This window comes from Microchirus variegatus (assembly GCF_963457635.1).
Source record: "Microchirus variegatus genome assembly, chromosome: 4".
Classification (NCBI taxonomy): Eukaryota; Metazoa; Chordata; class Actinopteri; order Pleuronectiformes; family Soleidae; genus Microchirus; species Microchirus variegatus.
In genome coordinates, this window is record NC_139805.1 from 14925984 (window position 1) to 14940922 (window position 14939).

Consider the following 14939-nt stretch of genomic DNA (forward strand, 5'->3'; position numbering starts at 1 on the left):
TTGAAGGAGTGAAGTATGTGTGTGTGTGGTGTGGACAACAGCACGAATATAAACATATATTTAACATTATATATAACATTTGACCTTCCATCATTGTGTTGTTGTCATTCATTGTTTGACTGGCTCATCGTGAGAAACGATGTTGCTGCTGCTTGTAGATGGAAGATGCTGGATTTGTGCAATACCGCTAAAATGTGATATCTGGATTCTTATAAATACAATGATTCTTCTACCTTTTTAATAAAAAAACAAATTGAAGGGTTATGACTTTGCAAATGCATCTCGTTCAGCCTTTTGTCGCGTACAAAAGGCCACAGTGTGAACTGCTTATTGTCGTGAAAGAGGTAAATGGTGTCTGTTGTCGAACAGGTCTGCTGCTGCATAATGTGAGATGGACTGTTTTCTGGTCCATGTCAGACGTTCTTTTGTAATTCAGCAAAATCAGCGTCTCTTTTTTTTTTGAGCTCCTCATTTTGTCGAGTTCTCCTCCCGTCTGTCGCTGTGGGATCAGTTTTGCCCTTTGTGTCCCTTTAACTGTCATTAGAATACTAATAACCACAGAGGACCTGAGGTCTGTGGTGATAAAGGTCACCACAGACAGGACACTGCAGGAGCACACACCAAAATAAATTACAAAAAGAAAAAAAAAAAAAAAATTATTGCTTTTCTCTGTTTCATAATTCATTGAAATGTCCCGATTTTAAAGTCTTTTTTTTCACATTTTTGAGGATTTTAAATAATAAGTCCAAGACTGTCTATGTATAAAAGACTATAAATGACTGCTTTTCTGCTGCTCTCTGTTTATGTGTGTAATTAGAACATAACACGGGTGTACAGATTTCCTTGTTAAGGATTTTCCAGAGGGACAAACGGGACATAATAGAATTCTTTAGATAGACATACAGCTGTATCCATGGTAATTCAAACAGGGCACTGCACCCATTACCCAGGCCGTCCTTTCAGGAATGTATACACACATATAACATGTAACACACAGGGCCTTGATAAGCATTGGAAGACTAATTCATCCTCCTTTAAGACTTAAAACAGAGTCAAATAAAGGTGGATGGAGACTGAAAGAGCTTCAAAAACCCTGTAATGATTCACTGTGATTGCATGGTAAAGGCATGCTTCTTGGGGTAAAGGAATTTGTGTATGTATGCAATTCCATCGCTAATAAGTAATTCTTCCATTATAGAATGTCATAGGACATAAACCTGCAGTTTATGCTTTCTCAACAATATTGTCCCCTCGCTTAACAGATGTCTTGTTTGTCGCTCGCTCTGTTTTTTTTTTGGCATCCATTCATCTCCTGCTGGCCCCAAGGCCAAAGTCCACTCAGTTGTAATCATTCCTCTTTAGCGCGCCGGCCCACGTAGGACCTTTGCACTGTCACTGCTACTGCTGATACTTAGAAAACACTCCAGCAGTTTGGAATCCAAGAAGGCTACACACGCTGACAGACAGCTCAAGTACGAGATTCAGTTGTCTGACGGTGTGAAGATGAATATAATTATAAATAAAGTGAACGTGCTTTCAGATAAAGATACGAGTAATTATTGCCAGGAATCCGTGTTTGCCTGAAGCAGCATACAGACAACGACAGCAGCTAAACTGCATGGATGAGTGTTTCCTTTATAGCTCTCAGGCTGTAACACGAGAGCTGAATCATTTGAAGTGTAATTACAGTTGGTGTCAGAGAGAGGGAGACACTGTTAGTATATGTTCACAGGCAGTAGTGGTGGTATGTTTATCATTTATATGATGAACATACAAGGATTACATGACATTTCCGTGGACGAGGTCTCTTCTGTTCAGCTGTTCAACATGTTTCACAATAACACACACACACACACACACCTGATAAGTGGCTAAAAGCAAAGAAAGCCCCAGCGATGACGCTGTGAGCCAACTGTAGCTTTGAAATATTAACAGACGTATGCTGTGTGGCAGAATATTAGCTCCTCTATTAGCGTAAAAATAAATAGATGGACTTTATACCGAGGAGTAGAGCTGCAACTAACGATTATTTTCGTAATCCATAAATCTGTCGATTATTTTCTCGATGAATCAATGAATCAGTTGGTCCATAAAATGTCAGAAAATGTTAAAAAACGTTGATCAGTGTTTGTCAAACCTGGAAATGACGATGTTCTCGAATGTCTTGTTTTGTCCACAAACCAAAATGATTCAGTTCTAATGATTTCTTTGTTATGTGGAGTAAAGAAGCAAAGGAAATATTCGCATTTAAGAAGCTAAAACAATCAGAAATCTTGTTTTAATCATGAAAAAAGCTTCAAACCGATTAACTATTATCAAAATAGATTAGATAGATTAATAATCGATTCATCGATTAATCGTTTCAGCTCTACCAAGGAGTATGGCTGTCTGGCCTGATGCACCACTCAGTCTAAACTAACCAGATTATTACACAAATGATTGACGATTGATTTATTTCTGAAATGCAATTCATATTTGTACTTATGTGCAAACGAAAATTATACAGTCAGGTCCATAAATATTGGGACATCGATACAATTCTCTTCTTTTTGGCTCTATACGCCACTACAATGGATTTGAAATGAAACGAACAAGATGTGCTTTTTTGTTATCAATGTTTTTAATTATTTCAGAAAATAAGACGTCAGAGCTACACACACACACACCTATGAATACGTGAAATATAAATATATTAATTTCTGCACTGATTCATTCATTGTTCGCCCCTGACATTGAACAACAACCTTATCTTCAACATATTCACAATAACAATTCAAAGTCCTATACTGTCCTATTGTAGTTAATTACTTTGTAAATAGGAAATGGTTTGTATTTATATAGAGTTTTCGAGTCTCTCAAAAGGTTTTACAGTTTTTGCCACTCACCCATTCACACACTGCACCTCCTGTGGTCCGTTCACGTGCTTCCGGCACAGCCATCAGGAGCAAGGGACACGTTGGCATGTAATGTGCAGAGCTGGGAATCAAACCCTCAAACTTCCGGTTGAAAGATGACTCACTTCACTACCGCTGAGCCTCCGTCGTCTGTACAATTGGATCAAATGTTTCAACAGACATTCTGAAAGGCAACACAAGGGTTAAAATTAAAATAATGTTGATCGATATAATAAATTAAGCATGAGCCATATGTGGCAGGCAGTATTTTTTTCAAATCAGTGATTTATTTTATCCTCGTGCCCACCATGTAATTAACTGGGTGTAATGAATTACCTCCACTCTTGTATAGCTCTCACCTCAGTGCACAGCCAGCAGCAACAGCAGCAGCAACAGCAACAGCAGCAGCAGCAGGGCTGGTACCTGTAGATCCAACATGGCCCCTGCTGCCACATCCATCACAATAAAGGTGTTTGTGTTGAGTGAAGCTCTGCTCTGTGGCATTTTAGGGTCCTTGAAGGACATTTAAAGCCTGCGGTAATGAATAACCCATCAGCAAGGCAGGGGTCTCCCAGCCACCATTGGGGCCCTGCATGTCACATCCATCATGTGCTGGGGTTCAGCTCGGCACAAAGGGAGGGGGGGGGGGGGGTCACTCAGCCAAAGAAGTGGGGTCCAGGTGTATGGATGCTTATTTGAAGTCTTAGGACTAAGGTTCGAGGTCTAATTTGCAGCAGAATAGGGTTTGAATTTGTGTTTGTTAAATTTAAAAGATGAGGAAAATATAAGAATGTCGATGGGGGTGTGAAATCTCTTGGGAGTGAGAGGTTGCCCTGGTCTGGGGGGGTTTTAAGAGACACACAGTGCTGCAAATCCCAGAGGACACTCCTCCATCAGCCCACCCCTCATGCTTTTATTACTGCCCTGATTAAAACCCCCCTCCACACACTAATGTAGCTGTTATATATGATCTCTCTCACTCTTGCTCAGGTATTGACAGTCCCCTGTGATCTGTCACATGACAAGATCCCATGGTGACAAGGACACATACTTATTAGCATAGCTTGAAGGCATTGTTTCTGTCTCTATAAATCTATGCTTTTTTGTTATCAATGTTTTTAATTATTTCAGAAAAGACGTCAGAGCTACACACACACCTATGAATACGTGAAATATAAATCTATTCATTTCTGCACTGATTCATTCATTGTTCACCCCTGACATTGAACAACAACATTATCTTCACCATATTAACAATAGCAATTCAAAGTACTGTCAATTATTCAGTCAATTATCGTGAGCATCAATGTTCGAGTGACCAAATATGGAAATGTTTTTGGAGCTCGTCTTCAAAGACAAAACATTCCCTTAACCTTGAATATATTTATTTATGTCTATTTTGTTGTAATTATACAAAGCTATGGCAACAGTTACATCACATGAGGTATGGAGACAAAATATGGAGCTTTCTTCCTCCTTTATCAGTGATGTTATTTTCTGAAATACAGCTCAGGCCAGACAGGAGGATTTTATACACACACACACACACACACACACCGACACACACGCACACACTCCCAGCAGGGCCTTCAATATAAAAGGCTTTTCATGTTACTGTGCCAACAAGTGTTGACTGTGCTATGTTAAGGGTGAGTGTCAATCTAAAGGGCAGCATGTTGCCAAATCCATCGTCTCTCTCTCTCTCTCTCTCTGTCTGACTCATATTCACCACTATTTTGACAGTTGCCGTTGAGCAAAATATATTTTTTCCCATCTTTTCCCATTTGATGCTTTGCTTTTGGACCGGTGAAATATAAAAAAAATTAAAATGGCAACAATATTTCTTTAAACAACAACAATTTAGTGTTTAGTTGTGTTAAGTGAGAGAGTCAGATTATGTTATTCAGACCCATCATTTTGTTCATCCTTTTATAGCTTTGTTTTTTTGTTAGTTTTTTGTCTGTTTTTAAAGATCTGATTAAGAATGTTTATTGTTCTACACCATTTTTCAGTACAGTTGTTCCAAAGATTAACTCTGTTTGTTGTGATACATTGAAGTTTTAGGTTAGGCTTTTTGGCATTGTGTTGCTCGTAGATTGCATATTCCTATCCTCATTTGAAACAAACCTTGACACTGTTTATTATATTATATTATCGGCACAATGTATTATTGGAAATCGGATTTGCTGATATGACTAATGACAAAAATAGCAGGCTAAAAAAGCTGCTTTCTCCTTGACTTCTATGCTAGCGCCCCCTACCTATTATATTTTTTGATGCTTATTTATTTTGCACAATAAAGATTTTCTCTTTCCACATCTGCTGCGACATGAGTATGAAAAATATTATGTTAATTTCACTACAGAAGAGACTGAATGACTTCTGCAGTTGGGCAAAAGGAAAGACGTTTATCGGTATCCTATCAGTTATCGGCCCAAGCTCTCCTGATATCGGCATATCGGATATCCGCAAAAAGTCCAGTACTGTTAAGTCCAATAGCTATTTCATAGCTGTTGTTTTTTTTAACTCTGTACATGATTTGAACTGACATCCTCTCCTCTGAACAGGAACATCCATCTATTCGCCTACAATGCCTTTTTATTCGGTCATCTGTCATGGCCTAACACTTTTCAGTCTCGACTCCCAGTCAGTTGATGTGTGCTGCTCTTTTCCACCGCTCAGTGAGATGTACAGCCTGGCCTAATCAGAGATCAGAGTATTGATTACGAGCTGCACAGAAAAAGGCTGTTGCTTGCCATGCAATACAGAGGTACTGAGTAGGCCTAATCAACACCTATTGATTATTTCCTGCTGACTGCTTCCTTCTGGTAAGCAGCTTTATGTTCAGCATGCCTGCTGCGAATTGTCCGTGTTTTCTGTTGTTTTGTCGCCGTGGAGATGTAATGTAATGTAGTCAAGACTTAACACGAGAATAAATTGGCTATAAATGAGTTACTGTGAAGCTGCATTTTATCAAATAATCAACACAAATGCATTCAATCATGTTGCGATCATAGAGCCATGTCCAGATATGATTTAGCACACCCGGACACACACACACACACACACACATGGACGGAAGGAACACCTGCTCATTCACATGCAGGCACACAATCAAATAGCGATGTGAAAGCAATTGGCTGCAGCAGAGGAGAAGCCAACTCCCAGAGTCGGTTGCTAATGGCTACAGGATCCTGGGGAGCAGGGGAGAGATGTCGATAATGACAATGTCACTCCCAGCCAACCAGATCTCAAAAATGGGACAAGACACACACACACTTACTCAGATGGAAATGCAAGTCTGCTGGCTGGTGCATTTATGTATAACACACGCACACACACACAGACGCACAGACACACAGACAAGAGCAATTTTCTAGGTGGCTGTGTGTTATTATAGTTGTCTGAAAGTGACTGTGTTTCAGAGGGCCATTTTAGCCCGAGGTGCACTGGTTGAACCCACCTACTGCAGCTACTATAGTTGTCTTATTTATATATTTATATAGTTATAACTATGCTATACTATCATTAATTAATAATATAATATATTATATTATAATTATTACCATGTGTTTTGATGTTTATTTACATTTTAAGATCAATTTGGACCCTTTTTTGTTATCACTTTCACATCGTTGTGTAAACGAATGTTCCTCTCGTGTATTATGGATGCTGTGGTGGTACGACAGTTCATTTCCCTCTTCAATCCATCAGCCCCGCTAAGTATTTCCATCCTCAACAAATCAGCTGACATTAAGCATTTTGTCCTCGCTTTCTACAAAGATTTTAATCTCAGTATGTGCATTATTCTGCAGAACGATAATCTCATTTTTTTTTCTCAGACAGACTGAGCGGAGATCTTCTCTGTTGTATGTTCCTTGTGTAACAGCAGACCAACATGATGGAGTGGATGATGTAAGGTCATGCAAAAAATACAGGTCGTCCTCTCTGACTTGACTTGACACACACTCAAATCTCTCTGCTTTATTATAGAGAAATTAAATGAGCGAAGTCCAATATATTGGATATTGCATCATTCCACCATCATCTTTAATCATCGTCAAATTTATAGAATGCAGCCGTTCATATTATATCAGTAGTTATATCAGTATAAGTAGAGCCACATAAGGTTCTTCGGCTTGTCCTCATAGGAAAAACCCTTTTTGGCTCACGTAGCTTGGTGGAACCCAACACTTTTAAAACCCTTTATTAAGGAAAGGGGTTTTAAAGGGTTCCCTGGATCAACCAAGAACCCTTGAAAAACCCTTTCTTTGGGAAAGGGTTTTTCAGAAGCAAATGGTTCCAGGTAGAACCTCAGCCCTTGTAGAAGGACCCTTTTGGAACCCTTATTTTTAAGAGTGTACGTCAATGCTACATGTAGTGCAATGCAGCAGAAAACAAGACCCTGATATTTTCCTCTGTGGCTTCTCAGTTCAGTCACGGCCCTGCTATTTTCTGAATGAATGCAGTGAGTCTCTAGGATGTCGCCCATATTCCTTCCACATGGTTACATATGGATCAACAGGACACGCTCAGTGAGGAGGAAAGAACAAAGAGAATGGTGAGGGGAGCTAACCGTACATACTTCTTCAAGAAGACTGGAAGATGAATCTACAGCCAGTAAAAAAAAAAAAAAACCTTAGCTGTAAAATGACACCAGCAGCACTTTCATCCATTTCTGATGAACTCTTTCCTCCGCAGACTGAATGATGATTAATATCAGCCATGGCTGTGTTCACACAGAGCGCAGAAGATAAACCTTATTGTGATCCTAATGAGGCATGACCATGTAGAGCAGCCCTGACTAATAGGGTTAAACTGTCAGTCGGCAATCCACAATGCAGACTGAATTACTGCTCACATCGTTCATACGATGCTGTTCGTGTAGTTTTCTGCGCTTTGAACTCTCAGACGAGGCAGAATAAAACATTTAAAACATATTTCTGATACAGAAAGATCTTCATTCGTTTCCCTCATTGTGCCTGTAGCTTCAACATTAGTCAAACAAGTAGATGTATTTGTTTATGTTCATCTAAATAAAGGTACTGTATGTAATACTTTTTTTTTTTTTTTTACACTAAGCTGATGAGACCCTCCTCCCTTGACTCTCCTTCCACCCTCTCGTCTCCCTCGCCCCCCGCCCCCGTTCCACATTTATCCTCTTTCCCTCTTGCACAACCTCCTTAATTTTTAAATCAGGTTTTGCTTCATAAAACCTTTATTTTTTTCCTGCTCATTGAATCAGTGAATCATCTTCCAAAAGCAGCCTGGCATTTATGCCATAGTATGTTCCATTTTATAACGTTGTGTAATTTGTGGGAGTGACACATCTAAAAATAACTGGAACCTCTTGTGCCAAAAGGTTACAATGCACCTGTGGAAGGCACTAGTTCACAGACAGATGGTCTCGCTGGTTTTAACACAGATATTTCATTCACTAACTCGTGTCTTTCATGTTATTATGGAGCTATAACATTGCTGGTGTAGCGGCACTGAGGGGGAAACTGAACAAAGCCAACACACTTAATTTGTGTTTTACCAGTTCCTTTTGATTCAGCTAATCCACAACAGAGGTGCGATAATGGACTCATTGGCTATTCATTTGGCTAAATCTTATTGACAGCACTTTAATGTTCGTTTCAGAGGAGATGAATATCAAAGTGGCGCCATAAACAAATCCATAAATACATGCTTTTACTTCCTGTTTTGTGCACTTGCAGGTTGCAGCACACTGGCTCCCCAATGGCAGATAATGGAAGAAATAATAATTATTGTGAGGGAACTGTACTGTTATAGTCGGATGTGGTGAAGTTACACCATAGTTGTATTTCAGAATGCAGATTTGTAAGAGTGATTTGAGAGTGTGTATTTAAAGGTGTTTATGTTCATGTATACGTTAAGGGTTTGAAATCCATCTATTGAGTCCCGTGTTCACTTGCATAGATTGTTTGGCTTGTGCATGAGTTAATTTCACTCAGAGGATTAGACTGCAGTATTGGTAAACTAGTATTGGTATTGGTAACGGAGAAAATAACCCTAATACATGAGTGTTTAGAGAAATTTTGGTTGATATTTTTTTCAAAATTACAGGATGTACTCGAATTTAGTTTTTCAACAATATTCACTGCATTAGTATCTTTAAAGCAGTGTTTTAGTCCAAAAAATAATCATAATGAAAATAATTTGTGTTCACATTATTAGTATATAAAATCAAACATGTTAATTCTACATAACTCATAACAACACTGACTGTTTGAATCATACCTGATATCTTTGGATTAGATTTAATGTTGAGTCATGTGTCTGTGCAGCGTGTACACACTGAGACACTGATACTTAAACACATGCTTCCGCAGGAGTAAAGTCTGTGTTCAGATATTGCAGACTGTGAAACATGATATTTACAATAAAAAATCCCATTTAAAAGCCTTTCGCCGAAGTAGCTCAGCATGAGAAATGTGACACATGCTAATCAGAACAGACCAGACAGTGTGGACTAAACCACAGGCTTCATTTGATTTGCTTCTTCTTGTCTAATACACTTATACAAGTCATTCCTGGCAGATAGATTCATCTTAAAGTTCTTTTCAGTTGGTAGAGATTTGGAAAGGGAGAGGTGTGGTGCAACATGCAACTTTCAGGTGAACATTTGCAATTATGAGATGAACTTTTCACTCTATCATCTGTTTGCCTTTTCCTTCAGTTCATATCTGTAGAGAGATGCAGGGAGTCAGAAAGACTCAGAGAAACTATCCTGGTCTTCAAGGACTCGTGAGAGAGGTCAAGGTCAAATTTTTCCTCGCTCTGACTGGCAAAGATAAAAGTTCACAGTAGCAGCTTTGTAAAATAATACGAATCTAGAGAGGAAGGGAAGGACCGTCACTGAACTACTAATCACGTCTCTTCCTGTATTTCCTTTTTGTTTTCCAAGAACATCATGGACAAAGTAGTAATTATGTGGAAAACAATTGACCCACTTAATGTTTGTTCTCAGAAACTTTGCCTGTTAGTGTCCTTCTTTCACTTCACTGTCTAAACAATTTTGGTTTTACGGAAGAATTCCCCCTTAGGTAATTGCTACACAGGCTGCACAGTTAAAACGATTGCTTCTATACATGACTGTTGTCCCTCTCTTTTAGATAAAAGCATAGACTTGATTGATGTCTCTGGTCTCAATCATGTAGCCACTGGTTGTGATGTGAGGTTTTGCAACACAGGTTTAGAAGATGGACTCTTAATCTGAAAAACTGAAATACTACATCCGCTTTTATTATGATCGTAGTCTCAATACAGCGTGAATTGGAGTCAAAGTAATGATAAAGCAGGTTGTGCTTTTGATGTGATGTCATGTATGGTGTCCTGCCAGTTCTTGCGCTCTAATTTAAATATGTTCACTCCTGCTTTTAAAAAACCCAGATGTCAACAGACAAATGGTTTAAAGCCTGGAGGCAGAAATGTAAAACCAGTAGTTTACGTCACAGTGTGTTGGCACTTGTGTAGAAGTGAAATCAAATCGGTTTTATTTGCGTGCTGCAAACTCATAGCATGTGTTATCTCAGTGCAATTTGTATTCTAAGGCCGATACCTTACAGTATTATCAAGAAAAATAATGTGTCAGTAGAAAGAAAAACAAGAGGATGAAATCTGGGTGAAGAAGATGAAAACATGCACAGGCAGAAATTATAGACAGTGCACTGTAGTTGTTCACCATGCAGCATCATGCAGTACACGTCAGTCACATCATCTCACCATCAACTTATGTGACATGGTTTTCACCCTGTGTACAACACGTCTTTTCTGTTGCTTTTACTCATCTGTTCTTTTCTCTTTTATCGTCTCCTATACTCTATATCACTCTCCTGAAAAAGACTCAGTCTCTTGTGATCTCTCTTTTTCTCCCCCTCTCATGTCGTTCTCCAGCATGTCTAGATGCTGTGTGTTTTCCCTCGGCTCCCCGGGATCTTCTCACACCCCATCTGGCCTCTTACTTGTACTCTTTCCCTCGCACTTGGCTGCTGATGGTATACCCATCACACATGCTACACACACACACACACACACACACACACCTAATAAATTAACACTTCTCAGAATGTGTTGAACATTCTCTCTATCTTATAATTTTCTCTTAGGTTGATGGGCCTTTTTTGATGTCTTTAGTTTGCAGTCTTGCTGTAAATAAAAATAGTACAAACAATAGAAGTGGGGGCTACAGCAGCTACAGTAGTTCCTGATCCTGCCTCCGGTCCTCACAGGCAGACAGTCTAACCCAGTGAGTGTGCATTCCTAATGCTCCCCTGGCCTCGATGAGAGAGATGATTGGTAGAATTAATTGTGGCCAGAGGGCCAAATGGGAATAAGTGAGAGAAAAAAAAAAAGAGATGCAAGGAGGGGGTGAGGGGGGTACATGGCTGGTTTTTAGTGTTGTGTGTGTGTGTGTAAAGCATGTTAGGGTTGTTTTATGCTCTCACTCTGTTTTTTTTAAGTCAATCCTGTTTAATTTTATGGCTTAGTTTGTCTTTCTTTTCATTTCTGATTTACACCTGTGTGCTTGCAGGGAAGAGATAAGTGAAGTAATACAGCAACAATCATAATGTAATGGTCTCCTCCGCTCCCAAGACAGCAATGCTATCATGACATGGTTTATATCCATTAAAAAAAAGCCATTAAATGAGATAAATAGGTCTTAAAATAGGTACATGTGTGTGTGTGCATGTTTGTTTTTCGAGGATGTGAAGCACTGGATGCTTTGTCCTCTCGCCCTCTCTATCCTGGCTCCACTGTAATGACAGATGATATCGGAGCTCCTAACTCAGAGGAAACCAGACACCAGAGTCTTCCCCTCTTCTCAGCACCTCTCTACCTTCACTGTCTGTCCCAAAATCACAAAGAAAACAGGTGATGCAGATAATAAAAGTGGACCGCAGATACATTAAAGGCTGCATTTAAAGATTAAAAAACAAAATATTTACTTGTGAAAAGACTGTGATACAGTTCTAGGTCATGAGTACTGTAGTGTGGTTGTTGTCCTCAGTGAATCTTTGTCACTGTCAACAGCTTAGAGGGTGTCCATGAAGTTTTTATGTGCTGGTATTATGTGTTCATGTCATAGAATTGTTGAATAAGACGTTTGGGTGGTATGTGTGTGTGTGTCTTTGTGGCTTTGTGGCTTTGTGAGGACCACAAATTGTAAAAACCATACGTAGTTAGGACATTTTGGCTGTTGAGACCTGGTTTTAGGGTTAAGGTTACAATTGAGTTTAGGGTTAAAGCACTTTGTTGTGATGGTTAAGGTGAAGGAAAGGGGCTAGGGAATGCATCACATCTATGATGGTCCTCACTATGAATGAAGAGCAAACATGTGTGTGTGTGTGTTTTGGGGAGTGGGGGTTAGAGTAGTAGGGTTGTTGGGAAGCTGTCTCATCATTTATTTATACAATCTACAGAAGAAGGGGTTAGTAGAGGGAGGGGGGACTGCCTTCTACAAGCCAGCATGGGGAATACTGCAGGTCAAGAGTTGTTTTTCTACCTAGCAGCACAATTCTTTGTCTGAGAAAGTGAAACCACTGAATAAATACAACACGACTACTCTCTTCTCATGGCGTTTTGTACTAGTGTGTGTGTGTCGTTATCTTGATCACAGATCCCTTCGGATCCCATGATGCTCCTGCATCTCTTGTTGATTTTTGGTTGAGCTTTTTGTGCTAGTTGAGTGAACATTTCTTTGTTTTATTTTTGAGTAGAAAAGTAGACATTTTGTGCTCCTCACTGTTAAAAACATAAAGGCAAACAAAGTCGATTTGAACAATCATCAGCTATTATTATTTTATTGTTGTTTGAAATTCCATAGAGTGGCAAAAGATTCCGAAATTAAAACTAAAAAACAAATAAATTATGTTGTTCGATTGTAAAAGTCACCACACATATTTTGGGGGCAAAGAGAGGGGTCAGCTATTTTTGTTTATGTTATCTTGATGAGTGTGAAGTTACTTGTATTTTGAATGAATTGATTGAACAACCAGTTTGGGCATGACAAAACAAAGTATAGACCTTAATGCTGGTGTCACATACTCAAGTCCTGGTTGTGATTTAGTGTAGGCTAGTTGAATGTCCCTAAATTTAATCAAACCACACATTGATTGTGTCTGTGCACCAACAACTGCCTTGGCCAGAGGTGGTGTTATGTTTACAGGTTGTTGTTGTTGTTGTTGTTAAACACATGAAATGTAAGTAACTAGGGGAGGAAACATCATCAAATGTGCCACAAAGACAACTGAGTAGAATGTTGTGGTCAAGGTCAATGTCAATTGTATCCCATAAAACAAGAATTCAATCTCATAAATGTAAATATTCGCATAAACGCATCAGTTCTCTCTCTGTGGATCTTTAAAAGCTAAAGGGAATATTGACGGTCAAAGTGTCACACGTTCCAAAGCACAAAGAGTGAATACACACTCAATAGAATGAACACATGCACACTTACGCACAATGGCTGGAAGAAAGAGTCAGGGTCCTCTGTGTAATCTGGATGGGATCACAAGCACTGGACACCTGTAAGAAGTAGAAGCAGAGTAGTCAGTGAACCTGTTCATCAAAACAGAGAAACATGTTGCTTTATAAAGAAATACAAATATGCACTTACCTTTTCAGTGAAGGAGTGCAATTATTTGCCTGAATGGTCAGTTGGTTGTAGAGTGTTAAATTCAGGAGAATAGTGAAGCTTTTTGAGGTCTCAGTTCCCATCATGGTGAAACTCTTGTCTACTTTTGAATCTCTTTGGTTGAACGCTGTTGGATTCCAGGAAACCATCTCTGTTATCGTCTTCCCAGACAGGTGATAATGAGAAGCCTTACTGTGCTGCTGAAAGAGAAACTGTCAGATTTACATGAAAGCCTGTGATATAGATTCAGTTTAAGATAGAGACAATAGAAATTCATTTGCATACTTAAGTTTTCTTATGGTTTTTTTTGTACACGCTGTAATGAATATGGCACATTGAGTCTCTTTTGTGCTGATGCTGGATGAAGGTGAACTCACTGTGTGGTGGGCTGAGCATAAAGAATTGTTTCAGCAGGTGCAGAGTTTCAGATTCACCTTTGTTCTTACACACACACACACACACATACATCACACCTGATGCACTGAACTATAAGAACAAAGCTAATGTGTGCATGACTAATACGTGTGTGTGTATATACACATACACAGCTACACTAGTGTGCTCAGCAGTGCACCAGGTCAGTAGGAAACAAAGAGGATGAGTGTGCAGGGCCATTTCATAACCCCCCACATCTACCTGCAAACTGCCCCCACATCCTCACTTTCATCCAACACAACTCCACTCCCACTGACACACTCACTCCCTCAGTCTGTATCCCAGTCTGTATCCCAGTCTGTATGCAGTGGTGGAAAAATACCAGAGGATTTTTATCTTCATCTGTTTAAAAACAAATCACTATTTCATTATTTTCTGCAGATGAAGTGTCTGGCATATAAAAGACCAAAATGATGAAGTTAAAATGAAGATAAAGCCAATACAATATTTGTTTTTTCCACTTATCAATTTAAATGTAAACCCACAATTTCAAAGATTTTTGTTGTTTTATATAATCTTTCAGCTTTTTTGGTAGGAGGAATATTTTTTTTTTTTTTAATTTTAACCATAACTGACTGTTTATTTTAAATCTAATGTTTGAGTCGTAGGAAGAAAACACACTAGACTGACTTCTCGTCTTTTCCCTCCTGCAACTCTTTGTCACCACTCTATAATGCTGTTTCTTGGAAATATTGAACAGGGAGCATAACCTTTTATTTTGAAAGACAACACATCTCCGTGGCATCCCTGTAGCTCTAACTGAAGCAGTGTATATGATTATTATTATTTAATATTAGCCATTGTGTTTGACCAGCCAGGTGCTCAGTCATTCAGCTGACCTGATGCCAGGTGATTGGTCAGTCTGTCAGCTTTACATAGATTCATTCAGCTTTTGTCATTACTATCACGCTACTTTAATAGACTTTAAAACATTTCATGTGTGTGTATTT

At 39.1% G+C, this 14939-nt stretch overlaps 1 protein-coding gene across 1 annotated transcript in view; it reads left to right on the plus strand.

Moving 5' to 3' along the window:
- Positions 1 to 14939, plus strand: part of xpr1a (xenotropic and polytropic retrovirus receptor 1a) — a 61597-nt gene that overhangs the window by 26801 nt on the left and 19857 nt on the right. The gene's annotated exons all lie outside the window — the stretch shown is intronic.